At 34.4% G+C, this 11,019-nt stretch overlaps 1 pseudogene; it reads left to right on the top strand.

Annotated features, from left to right (window-relative positions):
- Positions 1–9,679: 9,679 nt before the first annotated feature.
- Positions 9,680–10,619, top strand: LOC102537486 (vomeronasal type-1 receptor 4-like; annotated as a pseudogene).
- Positions 10,620–11,019: the final 400 nt, after the last annotated feature.

Genomic DNA, 11,019 nt, shown 5'->3' with positions numbered 1-11,019 from the left:
AGCTTTGTGGGATAGCCTGAAGTCAGGGAGTTTGATACCTCCAGTTTTCTTCTTTCTTCTCAAATTTACTTTAGCTCTTTGTGATTTTTTATGGTTTTATATTAATTTTAGGATTTTTGGTCTAGTTCTGTGAAAAATTCATGGGTATTTTACTAAAAATTGCATTAAATCTGTTGATTGGTTTGGGTAGTATGGATATTTAACAATATGAATTCTTCCAATCCAAAAAAGAAAAAGGATATCTTTCCATTTTCTTTGTATTAACTTCAAGTTCCTCAGTAAATTCAGAATATAAGATTTTCCCCTTCTTGTTTAAATTTATTCATCAGTATTTTATTAATTTTAATACAATTTTAAATAGACTTGTTTTCTCTTATGATTCATTTAGTATTAGTAAACACTTTTAGTTTTTGCTTGTCTGAGATGTTCTTATCTCTTATATGCTAGATGATAATCTTGCTGTGCAGAGTGTCCCAGGCTGCAACTTTTTCCATTTCACTAATGTAATGTGTCTTTCTTTGCAGATAGCCATGTTCTCTCTGTGTCCTAACATGGTGTTTCTTGTGTGTGTACATAGGTATGATATCTCTCTGTGTCTCCAAATTTAGTTTATAATTACATGAGTCAGAGTGCTTAGGGTCCACCTCATTGGACTTGGTGTTAAATTATCATTTCTTTAAAGGCCTATCCTAAATATAGTCACCTTCTGAGATACTGGGCTTTGGACTTCAGTCTGTCAATTTGGAGTTCAGTTAAACTTATACCTCTCAGGCCTTTGGACTCCAGTTTGTTCTTTCCTCACATGCAAAATTCATTGTAATTTTCCAACAGCCCCAAAGTCTTAGCCCACAGCAGTGTCTCTAAGTACCCAATATCATCAAAATATTATCTAACCCAAGTGTGATTGAGGCTTGAGAGGTGAATCATTCTAAGAGAAAGTCTTGTCCAGCTGGAAACCTGTGAAAGCTGACAGATTACATGGTGGGACAGCATAGGATAGACATTCGCATTCCAAGAGCACAAAATCAGAAAAAATTACATCACCTTTCTTAAGTAGGTAAAATCATAGCATGGTGAATTCCATTAGATTTTAGAGTTTCAGAATTATCTTGTTTGACTGAATGTTCTGTCCTGTGTGCTAGCTCTGGGACCATCCCCACCTTTCAGACACTTAGTGGTCATGAGCACACCTGTTGTTCATATTGTGGTTTATTACACCATTCATTAATAAAAGCAGCTGCTGTTGTGTGGAGTAATGGCTGAAGCTGGGACTAGGACAAGACAGGATATCTATCTATCTATCTATCTATCCATCCATCCATCCAGGATACATATTATATGTGTAATAAATTATACCTAGAGAATCTCATAGTGCAATGAAGTAAGGAAATGCTTGAAAGAATAAAAAAGAAAGAACATAATGATGGGCTATTTCAAAGATACACAATAGCCTCCTAAAAGTGTTCCCTATGGTCAAGGTAGAGCACTTGAGTTTTTAGAAAAAGTTGAATTGGATTATAACTCAAATACGAAATAAATGTGCATGAGTCTAAACTGATATGAAATATGGTTTAATAAATAACTTATTGGAGAAAATACAGAACTTTTTTCAGAATGACTCCACATAATTATGTTGAAACCTATCCTTAAAAAGGTGGAACATAACATCCCATTCTTAAATGTGGTCTGCTTATAGTGATTTTCTTCTAAAGCATATACCACGAGAAGGGACAAAATTAATTTTCCATGAGCAAACCAGAGGCACATGACCTCATCCAGGAGAGGCAGATTAACATGAATAGTGAGAATTCATGTTGGCTTTATGTACCCTTCATATGATGAAATGAAAAAGGTTCTTTACACCTCTGGTTTTCCTCCCAAAACACAGAACCCCATACTGATCGTGAGAAAAATATCACATTAGTCTCAACTAAGGATCATTGTACAAAATACCAGACTAGTACTTCTCAAATCGGTCATGATTGTTAAAAATGAGGAATATCTGACATCTGTCCCAGGAAAGAGGAGATATGACTACAACATGCAGTTTGTTATCTGGATGAGTTTGTGGAAAGGAAAAAGGGTATGAATGAAAAACTAAAAATCTGAAGAAAGAATTGACTTTAGTTAATACAAATTAATCAGTCTTGCTTCATTAATTGTGACACTTCTACATACTAATATATGAAGAGTTAGTGAAACTGAGGGTGGAACATATGGGCAGTCTGCACAATAGTTGCCATTTTTGTAAATCTAAAAATGTTCTGAAGTAAAGTTCTTTCAAAAAACACTTGACCTAATTATAATTATTAACATATATTTGAATAAATCTTACAGTCTTTTGTTCTGAGATGCCCCCCAAATTTTGTACCAACGGATTGAGATTCTGTGCTTGGTTTTCAGCAATCTCTGTCAAGTGGCCATAGGAGATAGGGTCTCCTTCAGTGCACACATAGAAGCCTTCTTGTCATTTATCTGGTGATTGAACTGTGAATTCAAATCCCTGAGCTCAACCTTTTCCTTCATCTCTTTCTCTAGCAACATTAGGAGCAAGCAGCCAATGCTATTATATCTGTTAGTTTTCCCCAAATAGTCAAAAGTATATGATGTGATAATACACAGTCACCCTGATAATACTGATGCAGATATTGCATATCTGTACTTCTGGACAGGACATTGACTATCAATGCTCCCTTTACTACTGGAAATAATCTCATTAGTGTCTTTAAACCTAATCAGATTAGAAAGCCATTTCCAGGAATCCAGAAACCAATTTTAAAGTGTTCCTTGTATTTTATTTCTCTAGGATCACTCCTTGCAACAGTGAGCTGATTAAATCATTTGATATTCATAAAATAATATCTAACACTGATGCCAATGAATAATATACAACTTTAAGCAACCTTAAATTTACAAACAAGAGAAGAAAAATTTTAAAAACTACTACAAAAAAGTAAATGCACACTTAAATGTCCATTGACAGATGAATGGATAAGAAGATGTGGTATATATATACAAAAGAATATTACTCAGTCGTAAAATAGAATGAAATTATACCATCTGCAGCAATATGGATAGAACTAGAGATTATCATGTTAAGTAAACTAAATCAAACTGAGAAAGGCAAGTATATGATATCTCTTACATGTGGAACCAAAAAAAATGACATAAATGTACTTATTTACAAACCATAAATAAACTCACTGACATAGAAAACAAAATATGGTTACCAAAGAGGGACGAGGTGAGGAGATAAATTGGGAGTTTAGGATTAACATATACATACTACAATGTATAAAATAGATAAACAACCAGTACCTACTGTATAGCACAGGGAGCTCTATTAAATATCTCTTAATAACCTAATGGGAAAGAATTTGGAAAAGATGTGTATATTTCTATGTATATGTATAACTGAAACACTTCGCTGTGCACCAGAAACTAACACAAGATTGTAAGTTAACTATACTTCAGTTTAAAATGTAAATGCACTATTATTCTCTTCATGTAAAATTAAAATGTGCTGAAAGTAATGTATGTGGTGAGATGTCACAGCAGAGGTTCTCCTAGGTGTAGTGACAGGGTAGGAGCCAGTGGGGGCTTCTGTGGGGCCTCATAATATCTGTATATTGACACAGATGCAGCACAGAGAAATGTGTCCAGTTTCAGCAATTTCATTGATCTGCACTCCTAGGACCTATGCATGTCTCTTAACAAATTTTAATTATATATCACCAAAAAAAGTGGCATTTGAGAAGAGATTTATATATAACATCCTTTCTTTGTCATGGTGGAGTTTGAAGGTATTAAATAGAATGATTCTGTGAGTAGTTTTTAAAAGTACGCTTTAAAACTTTAAAACTTAACAAATACTAAATACACACGTGCAAAAGAAAAGGGGTAAACTATACCTCTTTTTAAATGTTTGTAAGAATAAGTTAACATAGGTCAACAAGAAACTAAACAAAATCTACTGGGGAGATCCTAAAAATCTGATACAGACCCAAATATATCAATTACTTATAATAATATAGACAACTAGCTCCTTAGAGTCAAACATTTCTGATTATATTTATTGGATTTTTCTAAAGAAATGTAGTGAAAATATAATAAAGTAGCAATGTGAAAATATATCTTACAGAATTATGTATTTTTCAACAAAATAAGCAGTGCAGTAATATGCATATCAAAGAAAATCTAAAGGTTAGTCATTATTTTAATTAGTTTTATTAAACTTTTTTCTTATGAATAATTTTCCAACATACGAATCGAAGGATAACAAATAGGACAGACTTTATAGATATATACATATTTATACATATGTATTTACAGACATATATACACACTAATGTGTGTATGTTAGTGCATATATTTTTTCTTCTTTATGATTTAATGTGTGGCAAATATTTAAATTTCTGATGTGAGCTAAAATATACGTTTCTCATTGTGGCACAAGATTATATATGTATATGCATATATCTACATTATATCAAATTAGTTGTTTTCACTTTCAAATGACCAATTCCTTAATACTTTGTATCAGCTTCATAATGTAAATACTGAATGAACTATATTAAAATCTTTCTTAAAAGTGAGGACATATACACTTTGCCTTCCAAAATCCACGTCAAAAACTCAGCATAAACAGAATGGAGTCCTGTCTTTCCCTTTCAGATAGCTCTTCCTGCAGTGCTCCAAGTTTAACGAAGGCTCCCCCATAAACTAATTTCAACACTTCAGAGTTATGAGTGTACACCTGCAAACCCCTTTCTTGCCAACATGGCCAAGTCATCTTGACGTAATACAGAAAAATCTGCCTTCTATAGGTCCCAATACGTATCTTTTAATTTTCACACTCACTTGATGGTTTTTAACAACCAGCTGAATTGCAACCACAAAAAAAGATACTTATGTAATGGGACAGAGGTGCCCAATATAACTACAATGGCAATCACATTGAAATCTATAAATGTAACAACATTGTGTACAAATCAAATTTGAGTAATGTTCTGCGTCAAATGTTTTTCAATTAAAATTGGGTAAGTAATATTCCACTGTGTATATACTGTACGTGCGTGTGTGTGTGTATACACACACACACACACACACACACACACCCCATCCTCTTTTTCCATTCAAGTGTTGTTAGACATATAGGTTGCTTCCATACCTTGGCAATTCTAAATAATGCTTCTATAAACATTGGGGTGTATGCATCTGTTTGAATTAATGTTTTTGCTTTCTTCGAGTGTACATCAAAGAGTGAAAATGCTGTATCATATCGATTTTTTTAGCTTTTTGGGGACCCTTAGACTGGCTACACCAGTTTACATTCCCGTCCATGGTGTACAAGGGTTCCCTTTTCTCTACATCCTTACCAGTATTTATATTTGTAGAATTTATGATGATAGACATTCTGTCAGGTGTGAGGTGGTATCTTTATTGTAGTTTTTCTTTCCCTCCTGCTTAGTAATGCTGGCATAATTTAATGTGCATGTTGGCCATCTATGTCTTATTCAGAACAAGTGTCTTTTCAGGGCTTCTGCCATTTTTGAGGTAGGTTCTATTTGGACATTGAGGTATAAGAACTATTTGTATGTTTTGGATATTAGTACTTTAATGATCATATCAGTTGCAAATATTTCCTCCCATTCAATAGGTTGTCTTTATTAATGTATAGAAAAGTAGCAGATTTTGTCTAAAATCTTGTATCCCACTTTACTGAATTCATTTATTAGTTCTAATAGTTTTTCTGGTGGAGACTTCAGGGTTTTCTATATATATTGTCATATCATCTGCAAATAGTGACCATTTGACTAGTTCCCTTCCAATTTGGATGCCTTTTATATTTCACTTATCTGATTGCTGTGACAAGGACTTCTTATGCTGCATTAATCAGAGCTGGGGAGATGGGAATTTCTGTCTTGTTCCAGATTTTAAAAGAAAGATTTTAACTTTTTCCCATTGAGTTTGATGTTAGCTGTGGGTTGGTCATCAATGGCCTTTTTTATGTTGAGATATGTCACCTCTATATCCAATTTGATGAGAGTTTTTATCAAGAAGATGTTGAATTTTGTCAAAAATTTTCCATCTATAAAGGTGATCATGTGATTTTAATATTTTCTTTTATTAAATGTTTTGTATCACATTGATTTATTTGTGGATATTGAACCATCCTTGTATCCCTGGAATAAATCCCAATTGATCATGGTTTGTAATCCTCTTTACAAATTGTTGAAATAAGCTAGCTAGTATGTTATTTAGTATTTTAGCATGTATTCTCCTCAGAGATATTGGCCTGCAATTTTTTTTGGTTTTTGCACTGTACCTGGTTTTGGAATCAGGATACAAGTAGTATCCTAGAATGAATTTGGGAGTGTTTCATCCTCTTCAGTTTTACAAAAGAGTTTAACATAGGTGGGAGCCCTTCTTTGTGTTTTGTAGATTTCCCCTGTCAATCTGTTGCTCCTGGACTTTTGTTTGCTGGGATTTTTTAAATTACAAATTCAATTTCACTGCTAGAGATATGTCTGTTCACATTGTCTATTTCTTCTTAAATCAGTCTTAAAATGTATGTGTCTAGAAATGCAGCCATTTCTTCTCGATTGTCCAGTACATTGCCATGTAACAGTTTATAGTATTCTCTTATGATGTGTTTCTGGAATATGTGTTGTCATTTCTCCTCTTTCTTTCTTGCATTATTTATTTGGATCCTCTCTCTGTTTTTCTTGGTGTATCTGGCTAAAGGCTTATGAATTTTATTAATCTCTTCAAAAAACCAACTGTTGGTTTCATTGACCTATTGATTTTTTTGGTCTCTACTTTTGCAAATTTGCTCTTTGATCTTTATAATTTCCATCTGTCAGGTGTCTTTGACATTGTTTTTTCTTCTTTATAAATTCCTTTAGATGGTAGTTTAGGTTGTTCATTTAAGATATGTCTTGTTTCATGAGATGGGCTCTTATCACTAGCAATTTCCCTCTTAGAATTGCTTTTAATGTATTCTGTCAATTTTGAATATTTTTGTTTTTATTTTTATTTGTTTTCATGTATTTTCTGATTTTCTTTTGATTTGTGATAGAGCCATTGGTGTTTTAGCAGCATGTTGTTTAGTCTTCAGATTTCATATTCCTGAATTAATTAATGGAAAATGGTTCACCTGAGATCTGCAAGAATGTTAGAATATATCAAGCCATCAGAGTCCTTTTATTTTGTGAGACTCTTTTTGAACCTTCTCTTATTTTCCTATGTATTTGATCTGCATCTAATTCTAATCACTAAAGGGGCTCAATATTAACAAATATGTTTTCCTACAATATTTCCAAATAGTTAGCATTGACTTATGTAACTGATTCTAACTTAATTGATTTGATTTGTGCATATGATTTCTACAATGAGTTCTTCATGTTCTTCTTTTACTTTTATCTCTTTGAATATACTTCCAGGTGTTTTGTCTCATTCCATTTCTCTACCAATACTTTAATTCATGGTTCAGTTCAGTCATCTGAGGATTAGGAAACTACTAGTTTTAGGGTAGAGAAATACCACAGGAAAGTGAAGAATCTAGAAGAGAAGAGAGACTTTATGCCAGTCCCTTATGATTGTGATTTCAGCATTTCCTACTCTCCTCCCTGTGAGACCCTTTCTGCCCCTCAGGGATCGTGGAAAAGAAAAGGATCTTGAAAAAACTCCTTTCATCTCCTAAGGGGTGCTAACTAGAAACTTGTAATTATTTTCATAATTAAGAACTGAGAGAAAGGTTTTCAGAAATGTTCTCAGATCCCAAGACTACACTCCCAGTGCTCCTACAGGTGAAAAGATAATTGCATTTCTGAGGGGAGGGGAGATCAGGATACAGACTCACAACCCTGTATATTAGGGTCTGGCTGTCTCCCTCCTATATACAAACTAGCTATAGTGACCATAACCCTGAACCCACTATGCTGGCAGCAGGGAGGTGTCAGGTAAGTATGTTCTATTTCATTGTAAGTGACAGAGTCTGTAAAAAAAAAAAGGCAGATGAAGAGTCTGGCTAAGTGATAATATCAGAAAAAGATCATCTTCTGTGTAGTAACCTGATCTCAGTGCCAATGCCGTACAGGAAAGTAGAATAATTCAGAGGCATGAGCTCAGCTAATAAAGAGAGATGGGGTGTTAAATCCTACACCAACTCCTGGTGGCCCCTTCTGCAACTTAATGTAATCCTCACTGACAGTGATTATTGTGGCCAAATCCATGTGATTATGAAACCTGATTTTTAAGGTGTTTAGATGTGTAGTTGTAAAATCAATCTGCTGTTCAGTCTACTTTATAGGAATCATAGACTCAATGTTTAGGATTACTAGACATGTACCAATAATATCTCCAGGTTTTCTATAAAGAATATGGTAAATGTGCATAAGCCATCTAATCCTGTGCAGTTTGTGTATCCAAATTGTAATGGCTTGAATAGAAAAGTGTTCTCTACCTCTGAGTGTATAATGCAATTAGTCAGATAGTAACTGTGTCTCCACTGGAAAACTCTGTAGTGTGTTGATTATAGTGAAGTTATCATCACTCTTAAATGTAATGGAGAATTGACATGATAATTTTGTTTCAGTAGCTGTCTGTTGCATATTGTTTTGTCTCTACCTGTGTTCTTTCTGACATCAATTCATAAATCTCGTATTTCAATTATAAACTGCAGAAGCATACATGCCTTGTAAATGCTAAATTGCATATGTTTTGTATACTAATCTCATTCACAAGTCTTAATTCATTGTTAATATTTTTAATTAACTCTGGCATTAACAATGCCAAATAGATAAGCATATCATTGAAAACAGTAGTAATTATGTTTTGCCTTACAGTCTTTTGTTTTATATTATTGATTCATGTGCAGAAGTTTTTGTCCCTACATGTGCTCATTCAGTAATTTCTGGGATAGGTGCCATTATCCATGGATTTCTGACATGAAAGAAAAAGAATCTTCATGATGCCATCCTCATATCAAGCCATTTTCCCCTTCATCATGTTAACTTGTCACGGGGCAGGTTCCTGCAGGACTGTAGTGCTGCAGCGCATGTACATGTATCGGGATATCTTAGGCTTTATTCCTAACCGATATTAACACATAGAAGAAAATTTACTAATAAAATTTATTTTTATAATAGAAATGGATAATCTGATTTTAAAAAACTATAAAATACCATAAGTCTGAAATCAAATGGCAAGTGTATATCCAAAACTATAGATCTGGATTAGTATTTGAACAAATCTAAGTAGCTTTTGGCAGGACATGATGGTTCATTGCACTATTTTTAACTGCCCAGAAGGTTTCAGGTCCTCACTCCTCATTAATCAGAAGATTTAGACAGTAATTAACTTCTCTGTTTGTACATTACCATCCCCTGTATAATGAAAGTAATGGAAGTGGGTGGGTCCTAGACTGATGAAGAATGAAGAGGTGGTCACATGTAGTGCTTCAGTGATTAACTTTACATATAACTGCTCTTTAAAAATTGTACATTCAACCCTCGGAAAGCACCTCATAACAGGAAAACTAAATGAATGTTTCCAAGTTGGGACTAATGTTAAGTGGAGACTATTGGATTCAGCTGATTTGATACATGTAGCTCACACCTCATGTTCCCATGCAGGACAGTCTAACTCACAGTATCAGTGACTGGTGTCTGAGAGGATGGACAGCAGGGATCTGACAGTAGATGTGATCATCTTAACAGAAACTGTGGTTGGAATCCTGGGCAATTTGTCACTTCTTTGCCATTATATCAGCCTTTACTTCACTGGGTACAGGTTAAGGTCCACAGATTTGATGCTTAAGCATCTGATTGTAGCCAACTCCTTGGCCATCCTCTGTAAAGGCTTCCCCCACACAGTGGCAGCATTTGGGTGGAAACAGTTCCTCAGTGATGCTGGATGCAAACTTCTTTTCTTCCTTCACAGAGTCAGGAGGGGAGTGTCCATTGGTAGCATCTGCCTCTTGAGTGTCTTTCAGGTGATCACAATCAGTCCCAGGAACTCGAGGTGGGCAGAGCTTAAAGTAAAAGCTCCCAAGTACATTGTTCCCTCTATTCTCCTGTGTTGGATCCTACAAATGTTGGTAAATACCAGTTTTCCTATCTTCATACATGGCAAATTGAGCAACAAAAACATCACAAACAGAAAGGATTATGGATACTGTACTTCTGTTCTTCATGACAAAGTCAGCAATGTATTATATGGAGTATTGTTATTATTCCCTGATATTTAATGTTTAGGGTTCATGCTCTGGGCCAGTGGCTCCATTGTTTTCCCTGCACAGACATAAGCAGAGGGTCCAACACATTCAGAGAACCAATGCCTCCCCTACCTCCTCCCCTGAGTCCAGAGCCACCAAAACCATCCTTTTCCTGGTTAGCACCTTTGTCTATTTTTCCACTCTTTCCTCTATATTTCAAGTTGTTTTGAGTTTTTTTGATAACCCCAACCTGTTCCTTGTTAACATTACTACAGTCATTGTTGCCTGCTTCCCAGCTCTCAGCCCCTTTCTGCTCATGAGCCGTGACTCTATGGTACACAGTCTCTACTTTGCATGGATTAGGAATAGAAATTCTGCTAGTATTATGAGAAATATGTAAATTGTCTTTATATCCATTATGTTCAGCTTCCAATTTATTCCTTTACTTTTTGTACCCTCTGAATCCTAATTAAAATGTTGAATATCAAGAGAATAGTAAATAAGACATGCTGAGCATCTTCTTCAAAATAAACAATTGTAATAGTATTGTCATGAAATACAGTTATCTTGTAAATAATTATTTTATTGGAATTTTTCTAATACTTGCAGTAAAGAAGTTCAGAATTTATGCAATAATAAATGCCAGGTCTTGAAACCATCTGCATGTAATGAAATCTTCATGTGTGTAGCTTTCATCTAGCAGAATAAATTTAGAAGAAATGAAATAGGTATGCAATTATAGATAAAGGTATATATGAAATTAGATCAGTCTTTGGATTGGTCATGAAAAAACTGAAAAA

This window comes from Vicugna pacos, chromosome 9 (genome assembly GCF_048564905.1).
Source record: "Vicugna pacos chromosome 9, VicPac4, whole genome shotgun sequence".
NCBI classification, from domain to species: Eukaryota; Metazoa; Chordata; class Mammalia; order Artiodactyla; family Camelidae; genus Vicugna; species Vicugna pacos.
The sequence above is the reverse complement of the archived record's forward strand: the minus strand, read 5'-3'. Positions and strand labels throughout refer to the sequence as shown.